Consider the following 19,075-nt stretch of genomic DNA (forward strand, 5'->3'; position numbering starts at 1 on the left):
ATGTTGGATGATCGCCTTATCTGTTCCGGGGAGAAGGTTATCTGACAGGGTGCGGGAAGGGGAGCTTCCACCACCTCCAGTGCCCCACCAGCAGGACAATGCCAGGCTGTAATATGTCCCATAATACGGCTGGTGGAGTCCTACTGGTGGAGCGGGGCTGGTGGTGGAACCGCCCAAGCACCTCCACCCGCCAGAACGACTACTGCCGGATTTCTGCCCAAAGTGTGGCGGAAATCCGGCAGTACCCGTGATATGGTGGGCAGGAGATCGTCAGCAAGGGTGGTCTCCTGGTGCCCGTGGCTTTGGCAGTCTTCAAAAAGAAGGTTAAAGAGAAGTTCATGCTACCCCAAATAAAGTTGGCACAGAGAGGTTTTCAGACTCAGTCATTTTCAGGAAATGGTGATGTGATACAAAGGAGCTGGATTTCAAGCTGGAATGCAAGGTGTTCAGGGATGCATGATTGTTTCAAAGGGTAGAGGTCAAGGACCTCCAATTGGTCCATGTACAGGGGTGGATGTGGCCAAGGTAAAGAGTATGACTCCTTGTCATTTTTTAAATAAGGTGGGCCATTGGAAGCATGAGTGTAGGCACAATCCAGACAGAATAAACAACAATCAAATGCAAGGAGAAAATCAAATGCAACTGCAAAATGTGTTGTATAACAATCAATGCAAAACTCTATCAATGCAAAATCAAGTCCAACTGATACCAGTCCCACAAGACACTATGGGGCATATTGATAATGCCCCAGAGCCACCTTGTGCCACATTAATGTAATTCTTTTTTATGTTAATGTGGCCCAACGAGGCTGAAATCCCTGCGCCGTATTTACAGAGTGGCGCAATGCATGCATTGCACCAACTCTGTAACCCTTTGCACTACATTATGCCTGCACCAGGCATAATGTATGCAAAGGGGGAGTTCCCTCATTAGGGGAGTGGGAAAAATTGCACAATGAAATCTATGAGATTTCCTTGTTCCAGTTTTTACAACACTTTTAACGCAGGCGTTAAAAGAGGGCTTCCATTCTTTAGAATGGGCCCCTATGATCTTTGCAGGAGTAGCGCCAACATTTTGGCACTACTTGCAGAGTACATCAATAGCGTCATGAAAAATTACGCTATTGCCAGCTATCATGCGTCATGGTGCACCGTAGTTTAAATACGGCGCACACATGGTGTTGGTAGAGGGGTGCTAAGGAGCGCAGAGAAAGTGGCACTGCATTTGGTGCAGCGCTACTGTCCATAAATCTGCCCCTATGGTGCAGAGAAATATGGGTAACACAAGATTAAATCAAAATCAATTGCCCAGAGTAAACCGAAATGCAATACAAATGCAGAATCAAAATGCAGTCTAACAGTTTCCCATGTTTGATGATAAGAGCTTGGACTCAGGCAAATCACAATGACGGTGCCTGAGGGGGGGGCAGATTGTGTACTTGGCCCAGTCTTAGAGGCAGACCAGAGTAGACCATTTGCACAAGATTAAGTAAATGGACACCAAGGGGGTCATTATGCGTTTGTCAGTCTTAGGACCGCCATGTTGGTGGTGGTGGTCATACCGCCAACAGGCTGGAAGATAAAACCGCCAAATTATGAGCATGGGGTGGTATTCACAATAGAATACAGCCAAAGCACTGCCACCCTCTCATTGAGGTCTGGCTGCCACGGATGACGGTGGCCACCTGCGGGCCAGCAGAGACCATGTTTCCACCAGACAGATTTCGAGGTTGCACACTACCGAGGTTTTTGCTGCGGTCATACCACCACAGAAACCCAGGTGGAAACCATCTGCATTAAAGGAGACGCTCACCTTCAGGAAGTCATACTCGTCCAGAGCTGCCAGGGAACCAGAACTATACATCTTCCAGCTGCTCCTTCTCGCCCAAAGACTTTTGAATTTGCAACAATGACGACGACAGCAATTGTAAGTACACACTCTTACCTGTTACTGTTGTTGATTGTCAATTTTTGTACTCTCACACAACTGAGGAAGTGGTTGCTAGGGTAACACCCACACATAACTGCACACTAACACACACACGTACATACAGCCACACAAAATCACATATACACAACAAACATGCCAGGGCCACCAAACACACTCACACATCACAAACACATAGAGATATACATGAAAACATTGCACAGGCCCACACTCACATAGTACCACGCAATACCACAACAAGTCAGAAACACAACACAACCATACCATCTGCAATCACTTGGCAGGGACCCACAGGAGACACTACCCAGGTACACATCACACATACATCACAATGTAACACCAACAGGCAAAAATTTCATACAAATACACAATTTTACTACTTACTGATCAACACATAACAAGCAAACAGAAAGCACACAAAGCCACACAGCACATCAACAAACACATCTCAACACAAACAACACATAATATCAGCACAATACCTCTTGGACACACAAATGTTCATCACACAACACATATCCTACCACTTTCAGACAAAAGCACTGCACACAACCTCACATTCTGCCTATACAACACTCGTAGCCCAAGCAAAACCCACATACACACACATACAGACACACAACTAACGTCAGCCAGGAACAACTCCATACTGGGGAAAGAAATGCATGACAAAATTGGAACCAGAAAACCAATAACTGGTTCAAATAATTATTAGAGCCATAACATTTGTAAAACAAATGCCAGAGGCCAGTCCATTATAAAAAGTCTCAATGCACGCAGTGAACATATTTGTGCTCTGAACATGACTCCTGACAGCCATGCAACCTCTACAGGTAGGGGCATCTATGGGCCATGCAGGCACCTCAGGGGTTATCTGGTGGGGAGGCAGAGGAGGGATTGTGGTGTCGGTCTTTGAGGGGGGTCTTTGTGATCTTGCTTGAGAGGGGGGTTCGGGCTTTTTCCTAGGTTTAGGGAAGGGTTGGCATTTAGGTGGATGGGTTGACTTTTTAGCAGGGGGAGGGGCATGTGAACTTGCAGAGGGGCAGGGGAGGCCTTGGCGGTAGAAGGGCCGGACTTGCGAAGAGACACAGACCATTTAGGGGTATCACATGGTAGGAGAGGAGTTGGGAAAAGGGCAAACTCTGAAAGGAAAGCTTTTTTCAACACTCAGGGACGGTCATAGCAAAAGGATTTGGGTGTGGAGGGAGAGGGAGTGGTTGTCTGAGATGTTGGTGTGGATGTCTTCGGTGCATGTTTGCGTGAGATAGCTTTGTGGGTGGGGGGTGTCTGTTGGGTGGGTGAGTGAAGGCGTTTATGTGTCTTGGGAGGAGGAAGGTGGAGGTGCTGGGGGATGCCATGGTGGGTGGGTGCGTATCTGTTGGGGTGGTGACTGGAGGTATGGTGGATGTGCTGCATGTAGGAGTATCTGTGGTTGTAGTGACTGGAGGTATGGTAGATGTGCTGCATGTAGGCATATCTGTGGTTGTGGTGACTGGGGTGGATGTCTGAGGTTCTCCTTTGGTGCTGTATGTGGTTAGGATAGGTGTAGTCGCTGGATCTGTGAATGTTGGTGTGGTGTCTGCAGGCGTGTCAGGTGTGCTGTCAGTGATGCTGGGGGCAGTAGGGGTGTCAGGGCAGGTTGTGACTCCTGCTGTGTGTGCAGGTGTATGTTGCTTTTGTGCATGTCGGTGGTGTGTCTTGTGGTGCTTGTGTTTGTCTGAGCTACCCTTGGATGTTGAGGTAGATGCATGCTTGTCTGTTTGAGCACTTTGGCTGGGTTGGGAAACAGGGGTTTGGAATTGGGAAGAGGAAGATGGAGGAGGGACGGGAGACAAAGGATGACTGGCTGCTGTCAATGTGGAGGCCAGAGCCTGAAAGGATCTCTGTATGCCAGCCAGTGCACCGTGAATGCCCTCCAGGAATGCATTACTCTGTTGGACTTGAGTTGCCAGTCCCTGGATGCCATTCACAATGGTCGACAGACCCACAGGGATAGACCTCAAGAGGTCAATTGCCTCCTCACTGACAGGGGCAGGGGCAGAGGTGCCTGCAGCAAAGGCAACGCCAACCCTTTTGGTTGAGCGGGCACAGCTAACTGGGAGGGGAGTTACAGGGAGTGCGGTGGTAGTAAGGGGTGGCAGACTGAGATGGTGCTAGGGTGGTCCCAGATGGGTTTGCCACCACCAGAGATTGTCCACTGGAGGAGGATTCAGAAGATAACAAACTGGATTCTGTCTTCCCGTGGCACTCCCCTCACCCTCCAGCCCACTGGGTCCCTAGGTGTCGGTGGTATCAGCACTCCAGGCCCTGTGGCCAGCAGCTTCCCCAGTCAGCTGTGTCCCATCTTCTTTGCCTGATGATACTGATGCAGAGAAACAGAGAGAAAGAGAGGGTTATCATACTAACATACACATACATTAAATCATACACAACAGAAACATCACATCTATGTCCTAAAAAGCCCCAGGTAGGAACCATATAGAGCCTACATCATGTCACAACCGCATACTTCCAACAATCCTATATGCCAACAGTCTCACCCACAGCATAAGCCAACCATCTGACCACTATATCACTATCCCATCAATTCAGCTGTAGCACAAACTATTCATGCACAAGATGAATTTGGACATCACTGTGTATCAACAAATCATCCTTAGCAAATGCTGTTAACTGACATCACAATATCATGTCTACCCCTAATCCACAGTTGCCCAGTCCATCACCAGTATTCATGTTTCACAAAAGTAAACTCATTTGACTTCAACTACAACACAGCATGTTGCTTTGACATCACATACCTAACATGTGACTCTGTCCATAAAATTCACAATGTCAAATACCTTAGATGAAATTACTTCATATGGCATATCCAAATAGTGAGGCTCATTACATAGCATGTCAGTAAAACATCTATCGAAAGTCCTTTAAAAATGTTTATATAGTTTCTGGACCCACTTATATTATTCAATGACACAAAGACAACAAAGTCTTGTCCAGCAATAGAGGCCAACTTAGCACACAGGATAAAGCCACAGACAACCGCAGGGAGCATACCAAGAGCTCCAAAACAATGGACACTAATCATGTGGATTAATGCCACATGCTATTCCACTAATCATGCTGAGTAGAAACCTCTACACGAATACATGAATACATCGAAATACCCACACTACTACCATGTATCCAGACATGTGTAATCTAACATTTTAGGACGGAAGTAACACTGACATAACCCACTTCTAATGCAATCATGAAGGACACATAAACCTAGAATCCATCAAATTGACTGACAACATATACCATTCCACCAACATTTGCATGTCAAAAGGAATACCTGCCACACTATAAAGTGAGGCTGAAATGAGCTGATCCATTACAAAATCTGTCTTAACAGCCTCAGATTAGCAAAGGTAAGTATGGCAAAGTAGAGGCCTCAACATAACAAAAGGCACAAAGTACCAATTGACAGAGACACAAAACAGTGTATGTTGCGCCCATATAGGTATGACACTGCTGTATGTAGCAGAATACAGGATTAATTGGCCCTGTTACCCTACACCACCACATACTGCCATACTATTTGGTTAAGATAGGTGAGTAACATGACCCTATACAGTATAAAATGTCCACATCTGTGTATCAATAGTGGCAACTGTAGTACTATGTCTTCCTAGGAGTCCCTTTATCTGCAGCACTTACCAAATTGTCACTGCTGAGATACTTAGATATCATACACTTAAATGGCAGAGGCATGTACATGTGATTAGTCAGTACTTACCCCCTTGTGGCTGCTTTGCTTTCCTCAAATGCCCATCCCCCTCAGGGTAGGCCACAGCCAAAATGTGGGCCATTTGGGGGGTCAAGATCCAACGGGCACCCCTCCCTCCTTGGGAGGACAACCCCGGATGGTCCTCTGCAGTCTTCCAGACCCAGCGTCTCAGGTCCTCCCACTACTTCCTGCAGTGGGTGTTCTCCTGGTTGTGGACCCCTAGGGTCCACACTTGTTTGGCGATGGCACGCCAGATTCCCTTTTTTTGATAGGCGTTGATCTGCATGGATAACACAGACAAAAGCAAAAAGTCATGCCAACATGCACCATACCAACGCAAGTGGACAGAATACTTCAGTGACAGGAAGTAGGCAAACATTTCCATCCTCTCAGTACACACTCATGCAAAATTTAGCATCTGTATGCATTAACACATTCACAACTTTACATTTCAGGTATACCATCACACACCTCTCCTTACAAACACAGGTATACACAGGTATACATTGGACTCACCTGCTCCTCTAGTGCACCATATAGCTGTTCATATAGGGTAGGAACTCCTCCATGAGCTTGTCCAGCTTTTGGGGTGAAGGCTGGGGCTCTATCACCTGCAGGATGTGGCATGATAGCTCTCAGAGGCAGTACACAGCAGCTCAGGTAGTGGATGCCTTGCTGGCAGCAGTGTGAGGAGACAAATGAGCAATACTGCAGAAGGTGGCAGACACGTCCACCACGTACAGGAGCATCACCAGCGGCAGACATCACCACTGGCCAAAGACCGCCAAAGGCAGCAATGTGTTCCAATGACAATTTTCACCATGGTTGTGACCGCCTTCTACCATGATGACATCCGCTGGCAGAGTTAGGTCACTTCCACATGTTCAGTACAGTAGGTTAGGTGGCTGCCATTTTGAGCACATTTCATGTATGGAAAAGTATTGGAATCTGCTTCATTAACAAATAACTATAATGTGCTAAATGGCAGTAAGTACTGCCTTCAAGTTTAGTAGTCAATTTGTGCATGTGAGTAGTTAAAGCTGTCTAACAGAGGGATTTGTGGTGATAGAAATGTACATCTATTGTCAACATCTTAAGTGCGTCGGTAATGTAGAATAGGTGCAACAAAATGTGTTTCACATGTAAAGTTGATTGGACTAACAAACACACAAAAATTCACGTATAGTACATTAGATAATTGAAGGAATGTGCACCAAGGGGAGAGTCATAGGATGCATAGCAATATGCTGTACTTTAGATGTCACATGTTCTAACCAACTTCGACTGCAGAAATGTGTGAGTTGTATATGTACATATTCATTATGTGTGCATTTTTCTTGTCACACACAAAATTTATGTTTCCACATAGTTACCCTGGCATGAGGTGAGGACGACAACCTCCAGTGTACTGCCCCCTAGTAGACTTGCACACCATGGAGGAAAGACCTACCATCCAGACATATTGTCTGAATAGGCATAGAATCATTGATCTTTGTGATCAGTTGGAGCCAGATCTGATGCCTACCATTTGCAATCCCTATAGCATACCTCCCATTGTTCAAGTAATGTCAGTGCTACATTTCCTGGCCACTGGGTCCTTTCAGAATACAGTGGCCCTAACTGCAGAGATGTCTCAGGCCATGTTCAGCCTGGTTTTGAAGGATGTACTGTCAGCATTGTTGAAACACCTGGACAGCTACACCAGGTTTCACAACGTGCGGATTTGGCCTATGTGAAGGCAGAGTTTTATGCAATGGGACACATTTCACATGTGGTTGGAGTCATAGATGGCACCCATGTAGCCTTGGCTCCCCTGAATGCCAATGAACAGGTATATAGAAACAGGAAAAACTACCACTCCATCAATGTTCAAGTTGTGTGTTAGACAGACCAGTACTTTTCACAAGTCAGTGCAGAGTATCCAGGATCAGTCCATGATTCCTTCATCATGTGGAACAGCAATATCGCACTGCTGATGACATGACTCAACCTAGAGAGGGCCTGGCTGGTTGGTAAGTCAGATTTGACATGGGTGTTTGCAAAGTTTATCTCCTGCTATCACATGCATGTCCTCGATATATGTTTGTGTGTTTCTACCTATTCGTTTACAGGTGACTCTGGCTATCCAAACAGTTGTTGATTGTTGACACCAGTTGGGTTCCCAACCATTCCAGGGAAGACCGCTACATGAGGCCCACAGAAGGACAAGGCGTGTCGTGGAGCAGACTTTTGGGCTCCTGAAGGCAAGATTTCGCCTCCTGGACAGATCAGGAGGAGCCCTCCTCTACTCACCCAACAAGGTATGTCAAATAATTGTTGCCTGCTGCATTCTCCAGTATATTTCCCTGAGACGTCAGACACCAGTCCTCGCAGATAGGAGAAGCCAGCAGAACCTGACGGTGGAAAAGCAGATTTTCCAAGTGATGATGATGAAGATGACTTTAGGGCAGATCTCATCAATCAGTACTTCAACTGACTCAAGGTATGTGATGTATTCTTGATTCAGTGATTTAATTTTGTAATCTAGAGTTGATGTGTAGCATGTCATCTCCTTTTTACCATCAGCTACGAGGCTTTAGGTAGCTCCAATACCTATGAATGAGTTATACATGTAGACTGCAATTTTGTATTGTGGACAGAACAGAGTGGTCTACAGGGTCATGTTTTATTAATGCATGTGCAAAGTCACTCTTGTGAACATGACTTGTCTAAATTGAGGAATGTTTTCTGCTATATATTTTCTCTTATCTATGTCAATCACAGATTTACCAAGTTCCAGTTTGGCTCTGTCAAAAGAAGATGGAATTTGCAGGCAGACACAAGAAGTGAACAAGGCTAAAACCAGGTAATAATTGCAATGAGTATGTTGTGTGTAACTAACATGGCCAGACTGTCAGGACACCGGGGTATAATTGTGGTTTCCCATCAAGATAATCTGTAGGGTACTGGAGGTGGTCAAATAGTGTCATTTGTCTGTCCATATGTATCTGGCACATGTTAAAATATAGAACCATAGCCTCTACCATCACAATGGTTTTTGTTGTATGTAATCTACCTTGAACCTAGCTGTCAGTGTGTTCCTACTTTGCAGACCAATGTACATGTCTCTGTGGAGTGACATAGGTGAGTGGCAAGGCTACAGGTATTTGACCAAGGTAAGTGAAAGATCCCTGGACTGAGGACATCAGTACTGATATCTGTCTGTACAATGTGGTATGAATATTAGGAAGCTAAGATATGGTTATGTGATAAGGTTTACCTGGTGATACAAAGGACCAATCTGTATGCCTCCTGGCTTGTAGGAAGACTGACATGTCCCTAACTTCTGTATTCTGTGGTTTAGCAGTGTCTGACACCTGAACAAACATTCTAATGTTACTATCAGTTATACTCCACATGCTGTTTGCATTTCTACCAATAAATGTGTATTGATGTAGCATACAACTGTTCTTGAATCTGTCAATGTTAAAATCCTAAAGTAATGAGTCTCCCGCTGAAAGAATCCACATGTGATGTCCATAACATAGGTTTTACAATACAGAGGGACAGATTGATACCAGAGTTGGCATGCATAACAATTGTACAGGGTTGATAAATTACACATATACAGGACCATTATTTAAGTGTAATTTATTGTGGACAGTAAAACAATATGTGTGACTAGTAACTTACAAAAACAATATAAATAGTGAAGGGTTCAGTCATGGTGGCTGGAATCATGAGGGAAGCTTCTACACCATTAGGACACTCAAGTCCATTGTCCTTGTACCAAGGGAAATGGAGATTGGTTTCAGAACAGTCAACAAGGTGTATCTGTGGCATACAAGGGGAACAAGTCAGGAGAGGTTCACTTCCTAGCAGTGGGTTTGGATTGACATCTGCTCCTCCTGGATGTCTGGGTGGATGTCCACGTTTGTAGGGGGTTCCTCTGCTAAAGAGGGTGGGGTGTCTGAAGCATGTCCTTCCCTTGGCAGGGCCTCAATCCACTAGCAGCCACAGATGTTAAAGGGCCTGAAGAGTCATTACTAGTAGAAGAGGCCTGATGTTGTGCTGCAGACCTACTTAGGGTAGTGTTGATGTCCCTCAGCATCCCAGCAATGGAAGCCAGGATGGCATTTTGTGCCTGACACTACTACATGACTTCTTGGTGGTGGTCCATCTGCAGCTGTTGGATTTACCCCATCATGATGATTACCTGGCCCATCATGCCTTGGGAATTTTGGTAGGCTCCCAAGACTTGGGAGATGGTTTCCTGATCAGTATTGTCTCTTTGAGCACCCATCCTCTGGCATACAGTATCTCTCCCACGCACCCTACCCCCACGTTCCTGTGCCCCTGGCTCAGTGTGACCACTCCCAATGGTGGCAGGACCATCACTGTCTCGGGTGACAAGAGGAGACTCATGAAGCTGTACTGTGGGATGCACAATGGATGATACAGTCCTTGGGACACAGGTTTAATGGGAGAATGGTTGCCTCGGCTTCATCCTGGACTCAGCCCTCACCATGTCCAAACAGGTCAGCGCCGTCTCCTCTTCCTGCTTCAACACCCTTCGAATGCTCCGCAGAATTTTCAAGTGGATCCCAACAGGAACCAGAAAGACGGTGACCCAAGCCCTCGTCAGTAGCAGACTTGACTACGGCAACGCACTCTACACAGGCATCCCAACAAAAGACATCAAACGACTCCAGCGTATCCAAAATGCATCCGCCCGCCTGATCCTTGACATACCCCGCCGATGTCACATCTCCCCTCACCTGAAGGACCTCCACTGGCTCCCCGTGGACAAGAGGATCACCTTTAAACTCCTCACCCACGCTCACAAGGCTCTACACAACACCGGACCTACCTACCTCAACTCCAGACTCAACTTTTACGCCCCCACTCGTCAACTCTGCTCTGCCAATCTCGCCCTCGCCATCGTCCCCAGGATCCAGCGCAAGACCGCCGGCGGCAGATCCTTCTCCTTCCTCGCCGCCAAGACCTGGAACTCTCTCCCCACCTCACTGCGCCAGACCCAGGACCTCCTCGCCTTCAGGAGACTCCTCAAGACCTGGCTCTTCGACCGCTAACAGCTCACCCAACCCCCCCCCAGCGCCTCGAAACCCTGACGGGTACATAGTACGCTTTACAAATGTTATGATTGATTGATTGATTGATTGTGATGTAGATGCAACAGGGCTGGGAGGAGTTGATGTGGGCAGGGTGAGGCTGACAGTTGTTGACTGACAGGTGTCCCTGATTGGCCAGCTTTGTCTTCAGTGTCCACACATCTAGGGGTGTTGTCCTCACTGGGGCCGTCATCCAGAGGGGTGGTAGTGACAGTCTCCGGTATCCTGTCCATGGTGACATTGGCAAGGTTACCCATAGGAGAAATGGAACACAGTGTTGCTGTTACATGTAGGGTATTATTGACGTTGTGTGAAATTCAGACAGTGTCTTAACATGATCCCCAGAAGTGACAATGACAGCTGTTGCGCAATCGTACTTAGTACAACATATGACTGTAATTTCAATACCATACACCATGCTTGAAGCTGTTAAATGATGTTGATAGTGATTGGACTGCTGATACCATTCTATGTTGTCTGGTCATTGACATGAGTGTTCATCTTTGTTGCCTAGTAACGTGTCTGACAGGATACATGGTACAAAAAAGAGGTGTACAATGCACAATACTTTCAGAGTAGGGACACAGCATGGGAGTAAGAAATAGACATTGACCTGTAACTGGATATACTGCATGTGCAACACAAAAGGAGCAACACAAAAGGATGATAGACGGAGTGCTGAACAACGCAAACACTCACCCCCAGTCACAGATCTGGGTTTAATCCATTGGTCTTTTGCTCACCATGCCACCGCAGTTTGAACCCAGCCATATGCAAATCAATCTTGGCCCTGTTCCTTATGGGAACAGTCCAGCCCAAACTGCCGGGCCAGGCCCTCCTTGGACGGGAAACAGGCATCCTGGGACCGGTTTCAGGGTATCACCCTTCATTAGCCAAGCTAGTCTGAATCCAGTGGCACAGTGAGCACAGGACCCACGTCTGGGTATACCCTTCCCACTTAGGTCAAATTTAGCAACACAAAAGGATGATGGACGGAGTACTGAACAATGCAAACACTCACCCCCAGTCACAGATCTGGGTTTCAATCCATTGTTCTTTTGCTCACCATGCCACCCTAGTTTGGACCCTGCCATATGCAAATCAGTTTTGACCCTGTTCTTCATAGGAACAGCCAGCCTGACCTACCAGGCCAGGTCCTTCCTGGACCGAACCCAAGCATGCTGGGACCGGTTTCAGGGTATCACCCTTCATCAGCCAGGCTAGGTTGAAATCAGTGGCTCAGTGAGCATGGGATCCACATCTCATACCCTTCCCACTTAAGGCAAATTTAGCAACAAAAGAGGTTGATGGACGGAGTACTGAACAATGCAAACATTCACCCCCGTCACAGATCTGGGTTTAATCCATTGCTCGTTTGCTCACCATGCCACCCCAGTTTGAACCCAGCCATATGTAAATCAGTCTTGGCCCTGTTCCTTATGGGAACAGTCCAGCCCAAACTGCCAGGCCAGGCCCTCCCAGGACCCGAAACAGGCATCCTGGGACCGGTTTCGGGTATTACCCTTCATCAGCCAAACTAGTCTGAATCCACTGGCACAGTGAGCACGGGACCCACACATTCCTCTTTCCTAACCAATTTCATGTAGTATATTTCTTAGTTTAGAGTACAGACAGAGACACTATGAATGTTATTTCTCAAACTGACATGGTTCTTCAAACGTTCCACTAATGAAGAGCTTGAATTTACATCCACAGGCAAGAGAGATGGAGACAGCATGGCATTACTTTACACCATTTCTTCCTGTTAACACTGTTAAGACTCATGAAACTAATCTAATATTCTTAATTAATCCATTAGAAAAAGCTTTCACTTCAACGTTAAAACGGAGAAATACACAGTTTGCAAGGAATGCGCATAAAAAGAAGGATGTTCTGAAGAATGTATGCAAAAGAGAAGAAGGTGAATTTTGGAGGAAAAAATCTGTTCCAAATCTAAAGTTAGATAAGAGACATAGGGCCAGATGTAGGAAACGATTTGCGACACGCAAACGGCAAAAATTGCAGTTTGCGAGTCGCAAATGTGAGTTTCCTATGCAGAAATGCATTTTGCGAGTCGGGACCGACTCGCAAAATGCATTTCCGACTCGCAAATAGGAAGGGGTGTTCCCTTCCTATTTGCGAGTCTGAGTGGGATGCAATACCATTTGCGACCGCGTACGCGGTCGCAAATCGTATCGCAGTTACCATCCACTTGAAGTGGATGGTAACCCACTCGCAAATTGGAAGGGGTCCCCATGGGACCCCTTCCAGTTTGTGAATGGACCCCAAACATTTTTTTCAGGGCAGGTAGTGGTCCAAGGGACCACTGCCTGCCCTGAAAAAAAACCGAAACTAAAGGTTTCGTTTTTTTTTTTAAGTGCAGCTCGTTTTCCTTTAAGGAAAACGGGCTACACTTAAAAAAAAAAAACTGCTTTATTTAAAGCAGTCACGAACACGGAGTCTGCTGACTACAGCAGGCCTCCATGTTTGCGAGTGCCTTGACTCGCTATGGGGCCGCAATTTGCGACCCACCTCATGAATATTCATGAGGTGGGTCATTGCGACCCCATAGCGAGTCGCAGTCGGTGTCTGAGACACCGTACTGCATAACATTTTGCGAGTTGCAAATAGCGAGTCGCTATGACTCGCTATTTGCAAGTCGCAAAATGTTTCGTTTCTACATCTGGCCCATAGATGGAAAGTATGTGTGTTTCAAAGAAGAATACATGGGAGAAGGTCATCAGTAGGGATTAGTAATTGTGAACATGCTTTTGAGATGTTAGGAGGAACATGGCAAATTTTACAGGAAGAGTATTCAACTATACCTGGAGTGTATTCCATTTGAGGATAGAATGATTATTTCAGACTGCCAGTTTATTGAGAGGGAATTTGCTACTTAGGTTTGCTTTTGCATGATGTACACTGTTTAGAGAGATTAGAAACACGCTCTATGTAGGAATCACAGCACACCTCCTGAAGAGACTCCAGACAATATAGAACTCAACGGCAAGACTTGTACTTGATCTCTCCAGAAGGACCGCATCACACCCCTTCTCAAAAAATTACACTGGCTCCTGATTCAGAAGAGATGTCAGTTCAAGACACAAGGCCCTGCAGAACAAAGGACCAGCATACATCAACAAATGCCTGACCTTCCAGCAACCGACCAGACACCTCAGATCAGTTTTCTTCTCCCTCGCAGACACTCTGGGTATCCGTCAAGCCAACAGCAGAGGATGCTCCTTCTCGCACCTGCAGCCAAGGCTTGGAACAACCTCCCTCTGCACCGCAGAACTGAACCTTCACTCCAGCAATTCAGAAGACAACTAAAGACCTGGATGTTCGAACCATCATTCCTCCACGCAGCAGCATACACCTCCAGTACATGGGTGATTTGCCGCGCTCTATAATTGTTTGTTTGATTGATTGATTGAGATGCACTACCAAAGACACCTGCATTTAGATATTCACGCAGTGTAAATGAGGGAAAACAATTAGTGGGAGACATATTTGGAGCTATTATATCAGCAGTTGGAGTAGTATTGAAAGATGAAAAGATTAGAACGCTTTCAACAGTAGTGGCCAAACTGGAAACTAGTACATCTGAGGCCAGATGTATCAAGGTTCGCATTAGCTAATACCAAATAGCGATTTTTACTGAATCGCTAACTAGGATTCACAAAATGCGATATAACAACACCATCACCAATTTTTTTGCGATTTCTTAAAATTTGCAATTGCAAATATCGAGTAGCAAATAGTGATTCAGTAAAATAGCAAATTGGTATTTTGAAATCGCAAATTGCGATTTTTGTATTCTGGTGCAGCTTGATGACATCACAACCAGGAAGTGAGTCAGTGCATGCTGTTTCCAGAAGCCTGAGCCACAGGAGCGGGCAGAAAGACCCATCACTGCACCAGGGAGGTACTGAGTAGAGTCAGCCAGGAGCAGAAAAAAGTATGGCCACTGATGGGAATGGGAAAGACAAATTAGAGAGAAAGCGTTAACTGAAATTCACTTAGCAGGAATTGGAGGTGCTCACAGAAGAGGTGGTCAAGAACCAGGACCAGTTATTTGGCAAACACTCACTACCAGTCCCAGAGAGTGAGAAGAGGAAAATGTGGACTGACATCCAGACCAAAATATGCACAGTGGGTGTTGCGAAGCGTTCCATCAAGGAGATACGCAAGCGCTGGCACGACTTGCGATCACGTGCCAAAGACAGGGTAGCAAGCAGGCTGAAGGAGGCAAGGAACACTGGAAGAGGACCACCCACCCAGACACCGTCCACCCCCATCAAAGACATGGTGGAGTGAACACTGCTGCCTGCAGCTGTTAGTGGTGTCACTGACAATGACACCTCAGGCACACCCGGCACCAGCAAAGGTAAGGGCAGTAATGATTTGACTCACCATATGTGCATGTACAAATGCCCCTTAGAAAATTGCAATGGCACTATGCACAGTGATAAGTGGTCCATGCCACATATTACATTCAACACAACAATGCCTTATGGGCGTGGTAGTCCATACCCCTAAAGTGCATCTACTACATAAATAGCAAATAGTGTAAAACCAAACAGAGAAATAACACAACAGAAAATTAGAGGCACTATACCAGGGGAAATGTTTATTGTTAAAGTAACTGTGAGATTACAAATCCAAGGTGAAAATCATGAATGACATGCTGCGCATTGTTGTTGCAGATGTTCTGGACCCTAACGCAGCAGAAAGTGGAAATGGGGGGAATGACGAAAGAAAGCCACAGTCTGATTCAAACATCAGTGAGTCCATCGTACAAGCATCAACTAGACGCCGGGCAAGAGTACAACCCCTCCCTGAGTTTATCCATGTAGGAAGGTGGCTTTCTTCTAGCATGGTTACACCCATTTTTGGCCTGTTTGTCAGTGTGTTTTTACTGTCTCACTGGGATCATGCTAGTCAGGACCCCAGTGCTCATAGTTTGTGGCCTATATGTCAGTATGTTTTACTGTTTTGTCAATATGCTTGACTGTGTCACTAGAGACCTGCTAACCAGAACTCCAGTGCTTAAGCTCTCTCTGATTCCAAATTTATCCTTACATACTAGTAACTCAGTATTCCACTCCAAATTGGCATACTGGGCACCCCTTATAAGTTCCTATTATATGGTACTTAGGTACCTAGGGCATTTGGGCTCCAGGAGATCCTTATGGGCACCCAGAAGGAGCTCATACAAACACTTCTTCAGGACTACCATTGCAGCCTGAGTGAAATAGCGTAAGCACTATTTCACAGCCATTTACACTGCCTCAGGTAACTTATAAGTCACCTATATATCTAACCTTCAGAACCTGAAGGCTAGGTGCAAAGTTACTGTGTGTGAGGGCACCCCTGCACTAGCAGAGGTCCCCCCAACGTGTCCAGGCCCATTTCCCCGGACTTCGTGAGTGTGGAGACACCATTATAAGTGTGCACTACATATAGGTCAACACCTATATGTAGCTTCACAATGGTAACTCTGAATATGGCCATGTGAGGTGTCTAGGATTGAGAAATTGTCCCCCAATCTGATTCCGGTATTAGGGGGCCAATTCCATGCATCCTGGGGGCTCCCTCATGGACCCCCCAGTACTGCCATACCAGTCATCTGATGTTTTCACTGCAGCCTCAGGTGCTGACACCTCACAGACAGGCTTCTGCCCTCCTGGGGCTTGGGCAGCCCAATCCCAGGAAGGCAGTACAATGCATTTCCTTTGGGACAGGGGTGTTACACCCTTTCCCTTTGGAGACAGGTGTTACAGGCATAGGAGGGGTAGCCTCCCAGAGCCTCTGGGAGTGCTTTGAAGGGCACAGATGGTGTCCCTTGCATAATCCACTCTACACCAGTTTCAGGAACCAACATCCCTGCTCTGGCATTAAACTAGATAAAGGAAAGGGGTGTGTCCACTCCCCTGTCCATTACCACCCGAGGGGTGGTGCCCAGAGCTCCTCCAGAGTGTCCCTGGTGTTAGCCATCTTGGATTCCAAGGTGTTGGGATACTCTGGGGGCATCTGAGTGGCCAGTGCCAGCAGGTGACGTCAGAGACCCCTCCTGATAGGTGCTTACTGTGTTAGGTGAACAATCCCCCTCTCAGGGCTATTTAGGGTCTCTCCTCTGTGTGTTTCCTCAGATTCGGGTTGCAAGACTCCAGCAGGTCTCCTCAGCAACCTTTGCTTCACCTTCTACCATCGAATCAACTGCAGAACTGCTCCAGGAACTCTACAACTGCAACAAACTATCTAAGAAGGCTACTGCAACTCTGTAACTTCAGCTTCTGCCAGCAACTGCAACAGTTTCCAAGGTTGTGCATGCTCTGAGGACTGTCTATCTTCATTCTGCACCAGAAGGACTGAAGGAATCTCCCGTGGAGTGACGGAGTCACTTCCCTGCTTTAGCAGGCACCTCACTGCAGTGACGACTGGTACTCTGGGTCCCCTCTCCTGATGGCGAGCGTGGATCCTGGAACATAGGTGGTGGACCAAAGTGACCCTGACTGTCCAAAGGTCCAACTGTCCAAATTTGGTGGCGATAAGAGTTTGCCTCCCCGAGCCAGAGTGTACTCCTGTGCACTGCATGTTTTGCAGCTCCTAGGGCTTCTGTGCGCCTTTCCAAGAAATCCTTCATGCACAATGTAGCACAGGTCCCCAGCACTCTATCCTATGATGCTCAGCTCCCTGAGTAGTTCTCCAGCGGTGTGGGGTCCCTTTGTGTAGTCCTGAAATGACCACCATTTGCAACTCCTTTGTCCCTGTGTTCTGGGACTCCTGTCGGTGCTGCCTGGTCTTCTGAGGGCTATCTGAAGTGCTGATAGCCCCCTCTGTCTCCTCAGTCCAAGTTGAGAACCCCAGGTACCTCCTGGGTCCAGTTAGCACCTTTTCCCACCAAACGAGTCTGTTGTGTGAGCCATGGCTTGTTAGCGGAATCCAATGACAAAAACCAGGCTGCATCCAGGTACTCGACGTGGGACATCTTTTGCACCAAGCAGGAACCCACAGCTGTCTTCTTTGGTGCATTTCTGACTTTTTATTCCAATTAGGGAATCCACTTTTGCACCTTTATCTGGGTTAGCAGGGGCTCCTGTTACTCCTGGACTCTTCAGTTGTTCTTGGACTTGGTCTCCTCTCTCCACAGGTCTTCAGGTCCAGGAATCCATCATTGGTGTCAGTTTTTGCATAATCCTTTATCATGACTCCTAGTGTGTTCTGAGGAAACTTGCCGTACTTTCTGCTGCTTTCCTGGGCTCTGGGGTGGGGTACTTTACTTACATTTGGTATTTTCTTACACTCCTTGCACCCCTCTACACACTACTCTTGCCTAGCTGAGAAACCAACATTCACATTCCACTATTTTAGTATATGGTTTGGTTTTCCCCTCTGCCTATTATAGCCTATGGTGATTTTCACAGTTTGCACTATTTTACCTGATTTTGGTTACTAGTGTGTATTTTGTGTATAAATCTTACCCCCAAGGGACTATCGCCTCTAAGATATTTTTGGCCTTGGGTCACTAAAATAAAGTACCTTTAGTTTTGTTAACACTGAGTATTGTCTTTCTTGTGTGTAAGTACTGTGTGACTACAGTGGTATTGTAAGAGCTTTGCATATCTCCTAGTTCAGCCTTAGTTGCTCTGCCTACAACTACCTCTGGGCAGCCTAGCTTTTAGAAACTGGCTACATTTCACTAATAAGGGATAACTGGACCTGGTATAAGGTGTAAGTACCTTCGGTACCCACTACAAACCAGGCCAGCCTCCTACAACCCTGGACTCTGATGAATTGCCAGAAGAAGTACCCACACCACCTCCAGAGGTTAGAAGCAACGACAGACAGCACCCTCTGTTCCAGCGTCAGTCCACTCGCCTACGGAGGCATCGAGAAGAAGGCAGACAGTGCACAGAGGAAGGTGAGGTCCCATCACTGTTTGGTGGCCTTGAGGCATCCATGCTGAAAGTGCAGCGCCTGCAATGTAAACACATGAAATCAATGCACAGGCAGTTGGTGTCTATTGATCACAACATGGGATCAATGCACAGGCAGTTGGGGTCTATCCATCACAACATCGGATCAATGCGCAAGCAGTTGGAGTCTCTCAATAACAACATGGGAAGCTGCATGAGGGACAGCAAGCTACAGCAGAACACATAAGGGAGATGACAAATGCCACTAGGGAACTCTGCACTGTAATACAGCAGGAGCATGTCACCCACCGTAGGCGCCATCACCA

The sequence above is a fragment of the Pleurodeles waltl genome, chromosome 6, assembly GCF_031143425.1.
Source record: "Pleurodeles waltl isolate 20211129_DDA chromosome 6, aPleWal1.hap1.20221129, whole genome shotgun sequence".
In the NCBI taxonomy this organism is placed as follows: Eukaryota; Metazoa; Chordata; class Amphibia; order Caudata; family Salamandridae; genus Pleurodeles; species Pleurodeles waltl.